The sequence below is a fragment of the Triturus cristatus genome, chromosome 8 (assembly GCF_964204655.1).
Source record: "Triturus cristatus chromosome 8, aTriCri1.1, whole genome shotgun sequence".
NCBI classification, from domain to species: Eukaryota; Metazoa; Chordata; class Amphibia; order Caudata; family Salamandridae; genus Triturus; species Triturus cristatus.
Window position 1 is genome coordinate 1,221,737,726 of NC_140591.1, and position 15,191 is coordinate 1,221,752,916.

The following is a 15,191-nucleotide window of genomic DNA, read 5'->3' on the forward strand; positions in this document are numbered from 1 at the left end:
TTGGAGACAATGCCTGCTCCCCTCTCATGCCTATCCTTTTTTGCACCACTTAGCAATAGCATGGCTGCCTCAGAAGATCGTAGATTTACAACAGTGCCAATACCAAACTACAATGTGTTGACTGCGTCAAAGATGAATACCTACTACCTAACCTACCTGTGCTTGGATTTAAAGAGGTAACTACAACTATTGCAATGGGGAGTGAGTGATGATTCATGTGGTGGCAGACAGTGAGGGAGTATGTTGAACTGTGAATTGGGAACTTGCTTGAGATGATTTGCAATGTTTTGGGCATGAATGATGGGTGATACTTTTTTTCCCTGGAGGTGATTGGTCTTTACAAATTTAATAAATGAGAATTCATTAACCTGTGCGATCCACTTCTAGGTGCCTTCTGTTTTTTTATCATCTAGGGGGGCTGCCCCATGAGATCATTTGATTTACCTGAGTGCCAAATTCCAATATGTTGCTTGCATCAAAGGGGAGATAGCATACCTACCACCATGCTTAGATTGGAACAGGTGACCATTGCACCAATGAGTGATCTGATTATTGTGTTACTTGGAGAGATGATTAAGGATTCACGTGGTGGCAGACAGTGAGGGATCATATTGAACTGTTAGCTGGGAATTTGCTTGAGAGGATTTGCAATGTTTAGGGCCATGATGATGCGATTATTTTTTCGCTGGAGGTGAGGTGATTGGCCCTTTCAGATTTACATGCAGGGTCCTCTCCTTTTCTCTGGTTCTTCAGAGACCAGAACAGTCACTTTTATTCAACAAACAAAAACCTATCCAAAATACTGCAATTCTGTTTCTCTACTTCTTCTTCAACAGCAGTGCACTACTTATCTATCTTGCTCGGGTCATGACTGGCCTGGGACAGAGTTGCTTGGAGTAAGGAGGACGATGGAAGAACTCAGGATGGGAGCCATGGGACTACCTCATCCACAGCTAGAAGCAAGAAGTTATCAACTTCAAAGGTGAGTCCGAGGCCTAGTACTAAGCTATGTGGAATGGAGAGAGGCGGGTTGTAAAATGCTGCTGTGTGTGTGTGTGTGTGTGTGTGTGTGTGTGTGTGTTGCACTGGTGGCAAAAGTGAAACTTCGAGTCGCCCTCTTGTTTTATTTGCTCTGCCTCTAAATCTTCTTAATACACTCTTCATGAAGCTTACCTTCCTTCATCCCTTCTCCTTGACTCTAAAATACAGTACCTGTTTTACAATCCGCAGGCCTTCTGGTCTCCTGCCTGAATGAAATGTAAAAGCTGATCTCAACACTCCTGCTTACCTACTGGACCAGCCCAGACAGACACCCAAGGGTGATGGACATTCCGTAGGAGAATGCAGTTGCACCACCTAATTTTGCAATACAGTATTATTTTTCTTTTACCAATCATATTTGAAAAACTGGGTGGGTCGGTTCACTGCCAAACTAGAAGACAGAAGTTTTAGATATCTGATAACTTGGGTATCTGGACAGAAAGATTGTTTCAATGCATTTAACTGTACTGTGGCATACTCATTCCTTTGTTTCTTTCCACAACAGATTGATGCCAAACGATGTGCTGCTCATTGCCCAGAATAATGTTGTCCTTGTGCAGTGTTTGTCTTTGTCAAATCTTTCCTCAAATCCCCTTTGCCATCCATTCATCAAACTTCTATTTACGTCACCCAGGCTGTATGATTTATTGAGTTGTGGCTTAATTTACACCATCAACAGATCACAGACTTGGTGGGGCGGATGTGGTGAAAGCAACACAAACTCACTGCAGGATCTTCCAAGCAATAGCACACACTGGCCCACCCGAGCTCAAAAGTGATCCATATTTTAGATACAGTCATCAGCATCATAATTTTGATCTTGTGCTGTGTGACAGTAAACGCCTAACCTAAGTTTGTCCACTCCAGACTTTGAGTCCATTTTTTATGACTCGAAGATTTTGTAAGATACTAGTAGCTCCCCGATGCTGAAGTTACTACTATTGTAATTTTTTGTTATTTTATCACTATCAGGAATTCTTGTTGTGTCATCATGTAGTCTGGTCTCAAATTCTGACACTGACACTGTACGCTCCTTTCCCTCCTGAGGCGGAAGCCGGGAGGTCTCTTGTCTATTCTTGCTACAAATTGCATTTTAACAGTTTACCTGGGATACTTTTTGTCGGTCCCGTGAATTTTTATGCTTTGATTGCAGCTGGCACGCAGTTGGTGTGCTACAACTCCTCAGCGCTTAGCAGCGCCTGGAATTCACCCCTTCCCCCTCCCTCCAGCTCCAGTCCCGCTCTCGGCTGAGTATCGACGCCAAGAGCGCTGGGCGTCGAGTTTGGCGGCCATCTTGGGTTGGGCTAGGTGAGTCAGGACATCGTCAGCGCTATAAAAGGCGCCAGGTGTTAGGAACAGTAACTCTGACACTGTACGCTCCTTTCCCTCCTGAGGCGGAAGCCGGGAGGTCTCTTGTCTATTCTTGCTACAAATTGCATTTTAACAGTTTACCTGGGATACTTTTTGTCGGTCCCGTGAATTTTTATGCTTTGATTGCAGCTGGCGCGCAGTTGGTGTGCTACAACTCCTCAGCGCTTAGCAGCGCCTGGAATTCACCCCTACCCCCTCCCTCCAGCTCCAGTCCCGCTCTCGGCTGAGTATCGACGCCGAGAGCGCTGGGCGTCGAGTTTGGCGGCCATCTTGGGTTGGGCTAGGTGAGTCAGGACATCGTCAGCGCTATAAAAGGCGGCAGGTGTTAGGAACAGTAACTCTGACACTGTACGCTCCTTTCCCTCCTGAGGCGGAAGCCGGGAGGTCTCTTGTCTATTCTTGCTACAAATTGCATTTTAACAGTTTACCTGGGATACTTTTTGTCGGTCCCGTGAATTTTTATGCTTTGATTGCAGCTGGCGCGCAGTTGGTGTGCTACAACTCCTCAGCGCTTAGCAGCGCCTGGAATTCACCCCTACCCCCTCCCTCCAGCTCCAGTCCCGCTCTCGGCTGAGTATCGACGCCGAGAGCGCTGGGCGTCGAGTTTGGCGGCCATCTTGGGTTGGGCTAGGTGAGTCAGGACATCGTCAGCGCTATAAAAGGCGCCAGGTGTTAGGAACAGTAACTCTGACACTGTACGCTCCTTTCCCTCCTGAGGCGGAAGCCGGGAGGTCTCTTGTCTATTCTTGCTAAAAATTGCATTTTAACAGTTTACCTGGGATACTTTTTGTCGGTCCCGTGAATTTTTATGCTTTGATTGCAGCTGGCGCGCAGTTGGTGTGCTACAACTCCTCAGCGCTTAGCAGCGCCTGGAATTCACCCCTACTCCCTCCCTCCAGCTCCAGTCCCGCTCTCGGCTGAGTATCGACGCCGAGAGCGCTGGGCGTCGAGTTTGGCGGCCATCTTGGGTTGGGCTAGGTGAGTCAGGACATCGTCAGCGCTATAAAAACGGACTAGGATGTCTCCGCGCAGCGGACGCGATCAGCGGACGCGCCAGACCTGCGCCGGAGTCGTGCCAGAGTCCTGCCCGTCTGCGCCCGTCCGCGCACGACCGGGCTTAGGGCATAGGGACTCTGGCACACGCACCTGTTATACTTCAGCGGACCTCCTAGGACTGAATTCTGACAGGTATATCCTATCCCCGAGTGTATGTGCTACACTCAAGGAACTTAACATCCTGCATAGCTCTAGTTGTAAGCACCAAAGCCTCTTAGTTCCTGTGAAGCTAGCTACCCTTAACACCAGGTCGCTGCAGAAACATCACTTAGAGATTTTTACCCTGCTACAGGATGAGACCATTGATATCCTGACACTTACTGAAACGTGGCTGAGGGACGCCTCTTCCCCGGATATCATCGCCGCCCTTCCCAGTGGGTATGATATGGTCTGGCACAATCGACCAGAGGGGACTCGGGCTGGCGGGGTAGCAACGATTTTTAAAAAACAATTTATGGTAACAAAGATCCTAGCCGAGACAACAAATATTGTCGATCTACTGGGTATAAAAATTACCATGAACAACTCCTGTCTCATTATCTTAACGGTATATTGCCCACCCCAAAGTACTCCTGTGTTCAATGATCTCTTCCATCCAATTATATCTGATCTCTGCACACGTTATAAAAACATCCTGGTAACTGGCGATTTTAACGTCCACTGGGATAAAAGTAATCAAGACCCGTCAGCCCAGAAATTACAGACCATCATGACCACTCTCGGTCTGACACAACTTGTGGAAGCTCCAACCCACATAAAAGGCCACATCTTAGATCTTATTTGGTCTTCATCCCCAAAAGCAGTTATTACCAGCATTTCACCTTGTCTCTGGTCAGACCACCACCTTATCTCATATGATCTACCGCAAGACATCTGCCAGGTTAAACTACCCATAAAAATCAAAAAAGTGCGCCAATGGAAAAAGGTGAATGTTGAGACCCTAACCAAAACCATGCCCAAGTACATACAGAACTCTATATTCCCTGCTGTTAGTACTGATCTAGACTCCAAGTACAATTTGATAACAACCATCCTTAGGCAAACTATTGATGAATTAGCTCCCGAAAAGGTACAAAAAATAAAAGGGGTAGAGAAAGGAGCCCCCTGGTTCACGGAAGGTCTACGCGAACAAAAGAGAAAGCTTCGCTACCTCGAAAGATGCTGGAGGAAATCTAAAAAGGCTACCGATAGGGAATTATGTCGGATGTCGTTCCAAGCATATAAAAAGCTTATTATATTAACAAAGAAGGAGTACTACAAGACGCGTATTAATAACGCTACAAATATACAGAGAGAGACCTTCCAAATATTGAAAGAGTTAAGTAAGAAAGAGGAAAAGACAGATATCACGATTGATTGCGATACCTTTCAAGGATATTTCCTGGGAAAGGTAGCGACTATCTTGTCCGATATCAAGAAGAACAACCCAGTCCCTTATGTCGAACAATCTCCCCTCCCAGACTCTCCTTCTTCAATTTTTACCAGCTTTCCCCACATTGACCTTAGTACTTTGAGGAAACTCGTAGCGTCTACCAAATCTGGTTCCCCTGCTGACCCCTGCCCGCCTGACACCTTTCGGATGGCAATACCGCTTCTAGAAGACCAGATCTTAGACCTTTTAAACACCTCATTAGCCACTGGACTTCTACCATCTACCTTCAAAGAGGCATGTGTCAGACCTTTGATAAAAAAACCGGGAGCCGATCCAACTAGCCTGAAGAACTATAGGCCAATCTCCCAGCTGCCATTCCTGTCAAAAGTACTGGAACAACACGTACTTAAGTCCCTGTCAGCCCTCCTGGAATCTCACCATCTTCTCCAGGAGCGGCAAGCTGGTTTTCGTGCCCACCATAGCACAGAACTAGTAATGCTGTCGGTACTGGATGAGCTAAGATGCATGGCTGACAGTAAAAAGCCAAGCGCGCTGATATTATTAGATCTTTCAGCAGCGTTTGATACTGTCAGCCATGCACTGCTCTTGGACAGACTGGCTGGGTTCGGGATAGGAGGACAGGCTCTTAAATGGCTCACAGCCTTCTTAACAAGAAGGACGCAGAAGATCCAGTTAGCAGACCAGGTCTCAGAGGTGGGCAGGTTAGTCTGTGGGGTTCCGCAGGGGTCAGCGCTCTCGCCACTCTTATTCAACCTCTACTTGCAACCACTGATAGAGTCACTGGCAAACATGAAGTGTAAAGTATTCAACTATGCCGACGACACTCAGCTATTGCTGAGCATCGACAATACATCATCGGCACAATCAGTGGCTCAAGACATCCTACGCTTCACAGTGAACTGGATGTCATCTAACTTGCTGAAAATCAATCCGGATAAAACGGAAGTCCTTGTTATTTCAACTTCTGTGTCCCCCTGGAGCGACCTGTACTGGCCACAAGAGCTAGGCCCTACCCCAAAACCATGCCCCAATGTCAAGAGTCTTGGGATGAAAATCGATCAAGAACTCTCAATGGCTAATCAAGTTTCCGCTGTAGTTAGTTGTTGCACTAACTTGATCAGGCAACTACGTAAACTCGCCCCCCTGCTCTCGAGGAATATGCTGCAAACCATTGTGTCAGCCACAATAGTGTCTAGAATAGACTATGGAAATGCGCTGTATCTCGGTCTTCCAAAGAATTCCATCAGGTCATTCTAAACGACGCAGCACGCCTGATCTTTGGAGTACCGAGGAGGACCCATGCTTCCCCCCTGCTCCATCGATTACATTGGCTGCCCATGCTGCAGAGAGTGGAGTTCAAAAGCATGTGTATCTGCCACAAAGCAATACACGGACAGGCGCCAGCTTATATAAAAGAAAGGCTCGAACTCCACGAACCTAAACGCATCTTGCGATCGTCGGGTTCTTTCTTACTGTCCCAACCACGCTTCAAGCTAACAACTAAAGGAGGCAGATCTTTCTCAGTGCAGGCTCCCATCAATTGGAATAAGTTACCAGAGGCGCTTCGTAGAGAGCCCAACCTTCTCCGCTTTCGGAAGTCTTTGAAGACCTTACTCTTCAAGAACGCATTCCCGCTTCAATAATCGATTGCTAGATCTGACGCCTATATATCTTTATTCCGTCTCTGTTCTGTACTTGGTCAGTAGCGCTTTGAGACCTGTCGGTGAGTTGGCGCGATACAAAACCCAGATACAATACAATACAATACAAATTCTTTGTGAAGCTTTGAAATCATATGACCCACTAACTCAGTGTTTTTTCTTCCATTTAGTTGCCTGCGTTGGATAATCCTTCTGATTAAGCCTTCAGTCGGAGCTCACCTGGGTGGAAGTGGGACCTTGCTTGTGATGTTGTGATGCCTTACCTGTTATTGCTTCATCTATATTCAGAAAGACAACTATGGAGTTAAGTGAACTAGTTAAGTTAGTAAGTAAGCAAGTGCTACTGCAAGTCTTTGTTTATCAAGGATGTTGTAGACAATATAGGTCATGGCATCATCCCCCCTGATGGCCAATATAGTTAGAGAGGTATAACTCTATAACTAAATGATACACTCTTAGAAGCACATAAACAGGCTGCGTAAAAACTAAAGACAGCAGTGTAAAGTAAAACAACATACTTCAGGCATAAATTTTGATTAAATAAAGTTTCCCTTTCATTTTGTATAAACAAAACAACAGGCCTACCTTTCTCCCCAAACAAATCACCCAGTCTCCAACCAATGGCCCAAAAAGTGTCCAAAGAAAACTAGGCTAGGTCCATTCCCAATGCCCACCCTCTCCACCCACAACACGTCCCTCCCACCAAAACAATTTTTTTTAAAAAGGACTTAAAGAGGGGATTGTTTATTTGGGTCCAGAGTTGGTCCAGACTCTGCTCCGTTGTGGAGAGCCTGATCTCGATAGTGTCCAGCTGCTGTAGGATGCGCTGCATCAATGGCTTGCTGTTATTAGTGTGGGAGGGGGTGGCAGAAGTTGCTGTCAGCTGGTGGCAGTGCTGGCGATGGGATGGCCGGTGGGTCGGAGCCTGGTGGCTGAGGGCAGCCAAGCAGCACAAAGGGCCCGGCAGAGATTGGAAGACAGCTAACTCTGCCTTTTCTTCCTCTGGAACCACCAGCCGCCAGTATTCCTGCTGGATTCACTCCTGTCTCTGCCACTGCAGACGGGCCGCTATCTCTTGCTTGTTGGGTGCTACATTTGGACCAGCAGGAGTGCTATATTGAGGAAAAGAAAAAGAAAAAAGACAAATTGTAAATATTGCTCTGTGCAAACAATTGTTTGAAATTAGTAGGTGGAACAGTAGTAGTACACTGCTGGTCCCCTAGGGCCCTTGGAATTTGATTTGATTATGAGTGGGTGAGTTATTAGACCAATTTTATGTTTTATAAACACATGACTTGCATATAAAGAACTGACTGTGTGTCAGAAAAGCATTTGGCAGAATAATGCCAGATAAAAAAACTGTGATTTGGTTGATTTTTTTCTTCTAAAAGCTTTTCAAGTAACTAAACAGACACTTTGAGTGGAAAAAATAAATTACCTCTCATTAATGAGTAAGGCATTATGCACTATGGAGTACAAGTTGTGTGTTGTGCTAAATTCACTGAACCATGCTAATTGCTGGTTAACGAGTCGGGTATTTTGCTCCTCACTGCAGCTGTGGCAGCTGTAGTTGAGAATAATCTATTTTTAATTCCAATGACCCAGCTCTTCTTCAAACACCTTTCTCTCCTTACCCCAACTCCAAGGAGGCAGACGAATAATAAATAAGATACTACGTTACACACCTCATGTTTGAAATGTGGGTATTATTAACCTGTCAGCCATAAGTAGACATTGGGGAAAGCAATGCACTCCACTACAGGGAAAGAAACGGGCTATATAAATTGTATTTGGCGCATTCGTCACTGCGTAGCCCATAACCCAAACCTGAAATCACATCATACACTTACTCCCACTTTACTCACTGTCCTCGCTCACCACCACATGTTATTTCCAACAAATTCTTTCGCTGGGTATTAAAGAAAGCAAACTTTACTTACTCTACTGCAGGGGAAGGTAGAGGGAATAGGCTGTTAGAGTAGAGCTTTGATATAGAATAGAGGGGTCACTACACTGATCATCTATTCAGCATCTTTGGCTTATTCATCAAACAGGCGTAAAATAAATCTGTTATGGGAAACCACAAAGTGTGTTTTGGAATCACTTAACATGGCTATACAATCAAATGTGGCACTTGCCAAGAATGGCTTTTTCAATTTTTGGTGGCCAGGGAAGGAAGAACTTAGTAAAAAATAAAGGAATTAAATACTGAGAGGTAACTGAGTGGATAAAGGGAAACACATCCTGTGTGTTCAGTTTGCAATGCATTGAAAACTTTGGAAGTCAACACTGCAGTCCCGAATTGAACCATACTGCACTTCGTTTATTGGTAAGAAAATGCCATGGGGGTGATAAATGAGGGGTGGGATACATCTGCCTCGCTTAACAAATATAGTGAGTCAAGGGCGTAGAACAAAAAATGAAAAAAATACCACCACTTTGAACCATAGCTTTGATAACCCTACCTAAACAAAGTATGCCCATAAGAAGAGCTGCCTTGCTTATTTATCCAAGCAATCCAAATACTCATTAATCCTTTCATTAAAATTCACCCCTAGCCAACATGATTAAGCTTTACTTTCTCTCATCCAGTCTTTCACTAAAATTTGCAATCCATTATCCATCCATTCAATGTCCATCTTTTATTCCAGCCATCCTTTTGCCCATCCATCCCAAAATTGGGGAAAGAATAATAAAGGACTTACTACTGTTAACAGAGCCCTGGCAGCAGCGCTGTCAGAAAAGTGGCGATGAGCCCGGAGCCCCCAAGATCTAAATAAGGCCCTAAGTCCAAAGGTAAAATCTTGACCGGGACCTAGTGCTCAACCTATCCGACCCACGCTCCACTGTGATTGGCTTAAAACTTTGACTTTGTCCTGATCGAGTGTAATCAGATAATCATAAGTGGCACTTTAAGCTTTTTGTGCTAATATTTTAACTTAAGAAAATCATATTTCCTGTTTCCTACACTGGATTTCTGTCATTTTGGTGTCATTCTAAAGATAAAGGGCCCAATTCAAAAAAGTAATCTGAGACAAAATCCTAACTTTACGATGTTCGGTATTCACAAAAGGCATTTAGCAGTAGTGAAGTTAGGATTCTTATCTTTACTACTCCTATACTGAGACCAAATCCTAACTTTACGACTTTCGGTATTCGCAAAAGGCATTTAGGAGTAGTAAAGTTAGCATTCCTAACTTTACTACTCCTAAATGCCTTTTGTGAATACCGAAAGTCGTAAAGTTAGGATTTTTTCAGTTTAGGAGTAGTAAAGATTGGAATCTAAAGAAAGAAATAAAGAGTAAAAGATCACAACCATGTCTAACACCCTATTTATTCTAAAAAGCATGGTACATTTCCCATGTCCGTAACATACTCTAGCAGTTAGCATACTATACATGTGGGCAAGCAACGAGATAATATCCATATGAGAACCTAGTGTTGCCTGTTAGACCTGTCATGAGCACTTTACCATTGCTAACCAGTGTTAAAGTGCTTCTCCCCTAAACATGGTGACATTGGTGTATACCTGATTGGCATATTTGAGGTACTGGTAAGCCCCTTGTAAAGTGGTATACCATATAACCAGGGCATGTACTTCAAATGCTACCAGTGGGCCTGCATCACTAAATGTGCCACCCACAGACGTAGTCTTTCAAACCTGTCTCAGGCCTGCCACTGCAGCACCTCTGTGGGTAGTTTACTGCCACTTTGACTTGGCATTTAAAACTACTTGCCAAGCCTTAAACTCCCCTTTCATCGCAAATTAGTACCGCTTAGTAACCCTAAGGCAGGGTGCTATGTAAGTAAAAGGTAGGACATGCAAGTTTATTGTATAACACACTTTATTCGATATAAAAATATCATAAAAGTACGAACATAATTAATTCATCAATAATCAATAAAAGTATATCATTATACAGCATGTGACAATATAAAAATAGAATTAAAAAAAAAGGAGTATATACAGATAAAAAGACCATAAAAATCACTTCCTGATTTGACAGAGCAAAATACACATGTCACTCTAAAGGCCTAACTCTTATTAGGCCTCAACAATTTGGTACGCGTCAACCATGCACACCCCAAAAATTTAGCTACCCCACAAACCATGGCAGGGGAAGAGGTATCGGTTAGAATAGAGCGCAACGCCACCCTAGAATCCAAAAACCCCAAATTTCTGCAGATTGGGCTAAGCCATTTCCTCCTTTCCACCCTATAAGTCGGGCACGCAAAGAGGAAATGGGAGATGGATTCATTGGGGGCAGAACAGCCGGGGCAGTTGGCAGGTGTTACGCTCTGTTTTTTTCCCGCCCACCACCAAGGCATTGAGCGGGAGGGTTCCTAACCTGAGCTTCATGTAGAGTGTTCTATCTCGTGGAGATTGTATAAAGTCGAGATACTGCTCAGTTTTAATGTCAGGCTTGTGCTCCCGGAACTGATCAGTAAGGATCCCTCGATAGGGATTTCGATCTTCCTCTCCCTTCACCCAATCCCAATAAGCTTTTTTAATAATTTGCTTTGCGGGTGGAATCTGGCTGGCCCATGCCTCCCCAAAACCGATTTCTATGGCCTGCTGTTTTAGATTGCAGATCCATTTTATCTTGTTGCCTGTATCTAAGTTGATAATTTCATTCAAGGCAGCAGCATAGCTGGCCAGTTCAGGGGTGCGTATCAAGCGAACACAGAAGAGCAACGGGCGCAATCTTACTATGTCCTTGATAGAGCGTTTACCCAGATCACCACGAAGCGGTATCAAGGGGGTAGAAGATGGCAGAGAAACCATTCCTCTGTAGAAAGGATTCTCGGATCTCTCCAGGTCACTGATATTCTCAAACCCCCATAGGTCCGCCCCGTATAGTGCTGAGGGTAGAGCCTTCCCGTCGTAGACCACATGGGCAGGAACAACTGGTCTACTAAGGGAAAGTCGCTGCTCTCTTAAAATTGCCCCCGCCACCCTCTTATGGTTAAGGAGCTTTTTCGCTAGATGGCTGTTCCATTTCATCTTATTGTTGATCCTAATGCCCAAGTAATCAAAGGAATCTACAATATCTAGTGGCATGCCATTGAGTGTGATCCCATTCCTGAAACGCTTGGATGGGGATAGTGTCATTAGTTTTGTTTTGGTGGTATTTATCACTAAACCCCGTGCATCGCAAAACTTGCTAAACCTATCGAGCAGTTTTTGCAGACCACTTGGACTTTTAGACATCAGAAGGGTGTCATCAGTGAAGAGGAGAGTAGGAGATTTCTCCCCTGCCAGGGTTGGGACATCAGATGGATCCTCTCTCAAATGGTCAACCATCCCATTTATAAAGAGAGAAAACAAAGTTGGAGCCAGTACGCAACCCTGCCGTACTCCCCTATTCACTGCCACCCTTTCAGTCAGCTGGCCCTGATTGCCCTACCTAATTTTGGCGTAGTTCCCCTCGTGGAGACGCTTGGTAATATCAAGGATCAAAGATGGAAAACCCAGGTCGGACAACACCTGCCAGAGCTTGGCACGAGGGATCAGGTCAAACGCGGTCTTAAGATCGATAAAAGCCAAATATAGGCTACCTTTCTCGAGGACCACTACTTTCCAATAGATCATATAGAAATGAAAGACCTGATCCATCGTGCCCACCCTCTGTCTAGATCCCGCCTGGAAATGCGAGAGCACACTGCCCTCGTCCATCCACGACCTTACCCTCATAAGGAGAACCCTGCCAACCACCTTCTGTATTACGTCGATTAGACTAATTGGCCTGTAGTTGGCCGGATCCTCCCTGTTCCCCTTTTTAAATATAGCTACCACTTCAGCACCCTTCCAAGAATCCGGGACAGGGTGACCTCTAGCAACTAAGTTCAATATGAGCAAGATGAAATCAGCCCATAGCTTTGGTTCTAGCAGGAGGAGATTGCCGGGGATGCCGTCAGGTCCCGCCGCCTTTCCTGCAGCTAACCCAGTGATAGCAAGGGAAACCTCATTGATCGAAAAAAGGTCATGTGAGCTAACAGCCTCAGGCATAGTATCTAACAAGGGGTCCTCCAAGGATGGGGAGGGCTTCTCGCAATTAGTGGATAAGGGGCTGTCACCGTCACAGTTCAAACCAAGGAAATGTGAATGCCATTGCTGTTCCGTGATATGGTTAGGCATCGGATCGGCGCCCTTGCGACTGCCTCTATCAATGCGGCCCCAGAACAGTGTGGCATCTTTCAGAAGGGAGGCAGATTTGAGATCCTGCCAATGCGCTTCTTCCCAAATACGCTTGGCTTGCTCAATTGTCCTGGCATACTCTTTCCTAGCAGATCTAACAGAAGAGGTGTTGTTGCTTTGAAGGGCCACAGATAGCATGCGTCTCTTTTCCCTGCATGCACTTGTGTACCACAAATTGGAGGGCCTAAAGGTTTCTTTATACATGCAGGGCCCGTTGTGGGAAAAAATATTCCCAACTTTTCAATGAAATCTTGATAGAAATTTGAAAGGGAAGAGTTCTGGGCTCCCTCAAGGGTCTCCCTGAACAGATCCAACTCTAAGGACTTTTGTTTTATCAGGTCTCTTATATTGCACAGTTTGTCCTCCTCATGAGATCTTGTACCATTTAAGGTGTCGATTACAGTTAGAAGGCACCACTTCTTTTGTTGGCAGTCTCACTACATTATGGGACCTGGAAACTGTCCAGTTGTTACTTAAGAGCATACATAACGAATTGTGATCACTGTCCAAGGACGGTATAATTTCCATACCTAATAAATCGTGCCAGAGCCGTATATCCAAGAGGATATATTCAATCCTTGACGGGCAGCTAGGCCTATTATATGTGTTGGCCCCACACAAATCAGAGCGTGTCCTGCCATTTACAGCTCTTAAATTGTATTCCAATGTTAGGGCACTCATTTGTATGGCCCTTTGGGTCCATTTCTTAATTGGGGCCAAACTAAGGGGAGGAATTGCAAATTTGATATCCTGCTCACCAATACCCAAAACATCCTCAACACAGAGGGGTTCATAGGTACAATTGAAATCCCCTGCCACAATAGATACTGAATTGGGATTAATGCTGGACAGCTCGCTCTCTAATACTGATATAGTTGAGGAAGATTGTGCCCCAGGAGACCCTCTAGCATATACATTAAATATTTCCTGATTAAAACCATTTTTTGGGCCATTCACCATCAGGTGTAAAATATCATTTGAGGGAGTTAGATGCATAGTAGTTGACCAATTTAGAGGAATGTTTAGCCAAATGTGGAGCCCCCCTGCTGGTCGACCTTTCCCTGATTTGGTGGCTGGGATAAAGTAGGTAGTAAATCCAGATTTGTGAAGGGGTACCAAGCTCCAAGTCTCCTGAAATAGGCAGATATCTTGGTTATCTATAAAATTGTTCCACTCTGGGACCAACAATTTTTTTTGCAGCCCTGCTATGTTCCAGGAGAGAAAGCGAATTGGCCCAGGACTACTACCCGCAGATCGAATACCTCTATTTCTTATGTGCCTACTGCAATCGGTCAATGGACTCCTTCGCTCCACTCTCCCTGTGTCCCTGTTACCTCGACAAATAGCTGCATCGTCTTTTCCCTCCCCTTTTAATTTGGTGCAAAATGCTGGTGGCAAAGTTGTATTCAGTCAATCGACTGAGCTCAGACCAGAATTTATTCCTTCCCCAACTGATGTCCATAATGGGGAATTACGAAACTGAAAGGCCGAGTGCTCGGGGGGGAAGTGCGAAATTCAAGTGCGACCAGATTCTCAGCAATTTCGGCATTAAATATCTGTATCTCAATGCAGTCTGTCTGTGAGTCATCTTTTTTGATCCTCCTTACTTTTGCCACATTCTCCCGTATTACTGACCTGCATCCCCTCACATATCTTATCCAATGGATTACTTTATTATGGACGGATTCGTGGCTTTCAAATCTATGGGGACTCACAAATTTTGGGACCTTGGTCACGTAAATTGTAGAAATGTGGTTCCTTGTATATATATTGCCCCTTGTGGGGCCTAAGCTTGCCTGGTCGAACTGTCCTTCCCTGGTCATAGGGGTGCTATCAATTTTGGCTCTTAATGGTGCCAATCTAATACCCTGTCCATGTTACCCTTGTTGTGGTCCAAATCAGAATGTGGATTGTTTTTTCTATGGGGAATAGAACTGGCAGTGGGGAACTGAGCTTGAGACACATGGCCAGACGCTGGCCCGAGCCTAACCTCCTAAGAACTCCTACCCACCAGCTCCCTGCCTGTGCTAATACAAGTTGGTGGAGGGGAGGGAGTGGCTAGGGCAGGAGGCCTGTGTTCCAGCACATCAACCTTCTCTTATAACAGAGCCAATTCTCTTTCAAGGAGTTCCACTCTCTGCCGAAGAGCATCATTTTGGGAGCCACACAAGCTGCATTTTGCTGGACTAGCAGAGGGCTCTGTCACACCTACTTTACTCGGGGTAAAAGGTAAGCTGCTCTCGACGCTAGAATCTAGAACTGCATACCTATTTGAGCAGGGTAGATGAACAGTAAAGCAATCACGTTGAGTTCCCTTACTGGTGGCTCCTGAGGAGTCACTTAGACCTAGATTTTTTGTGTGAAAAGGGGCCCTGAGCTATCTTCCGCTGGGCTGTGTACTTCGCAAATGGAAGGCTTTTTGGATGGTTTCTTGTTAAACATTACAGGAAATACTTTTTCCTGTGGCTGT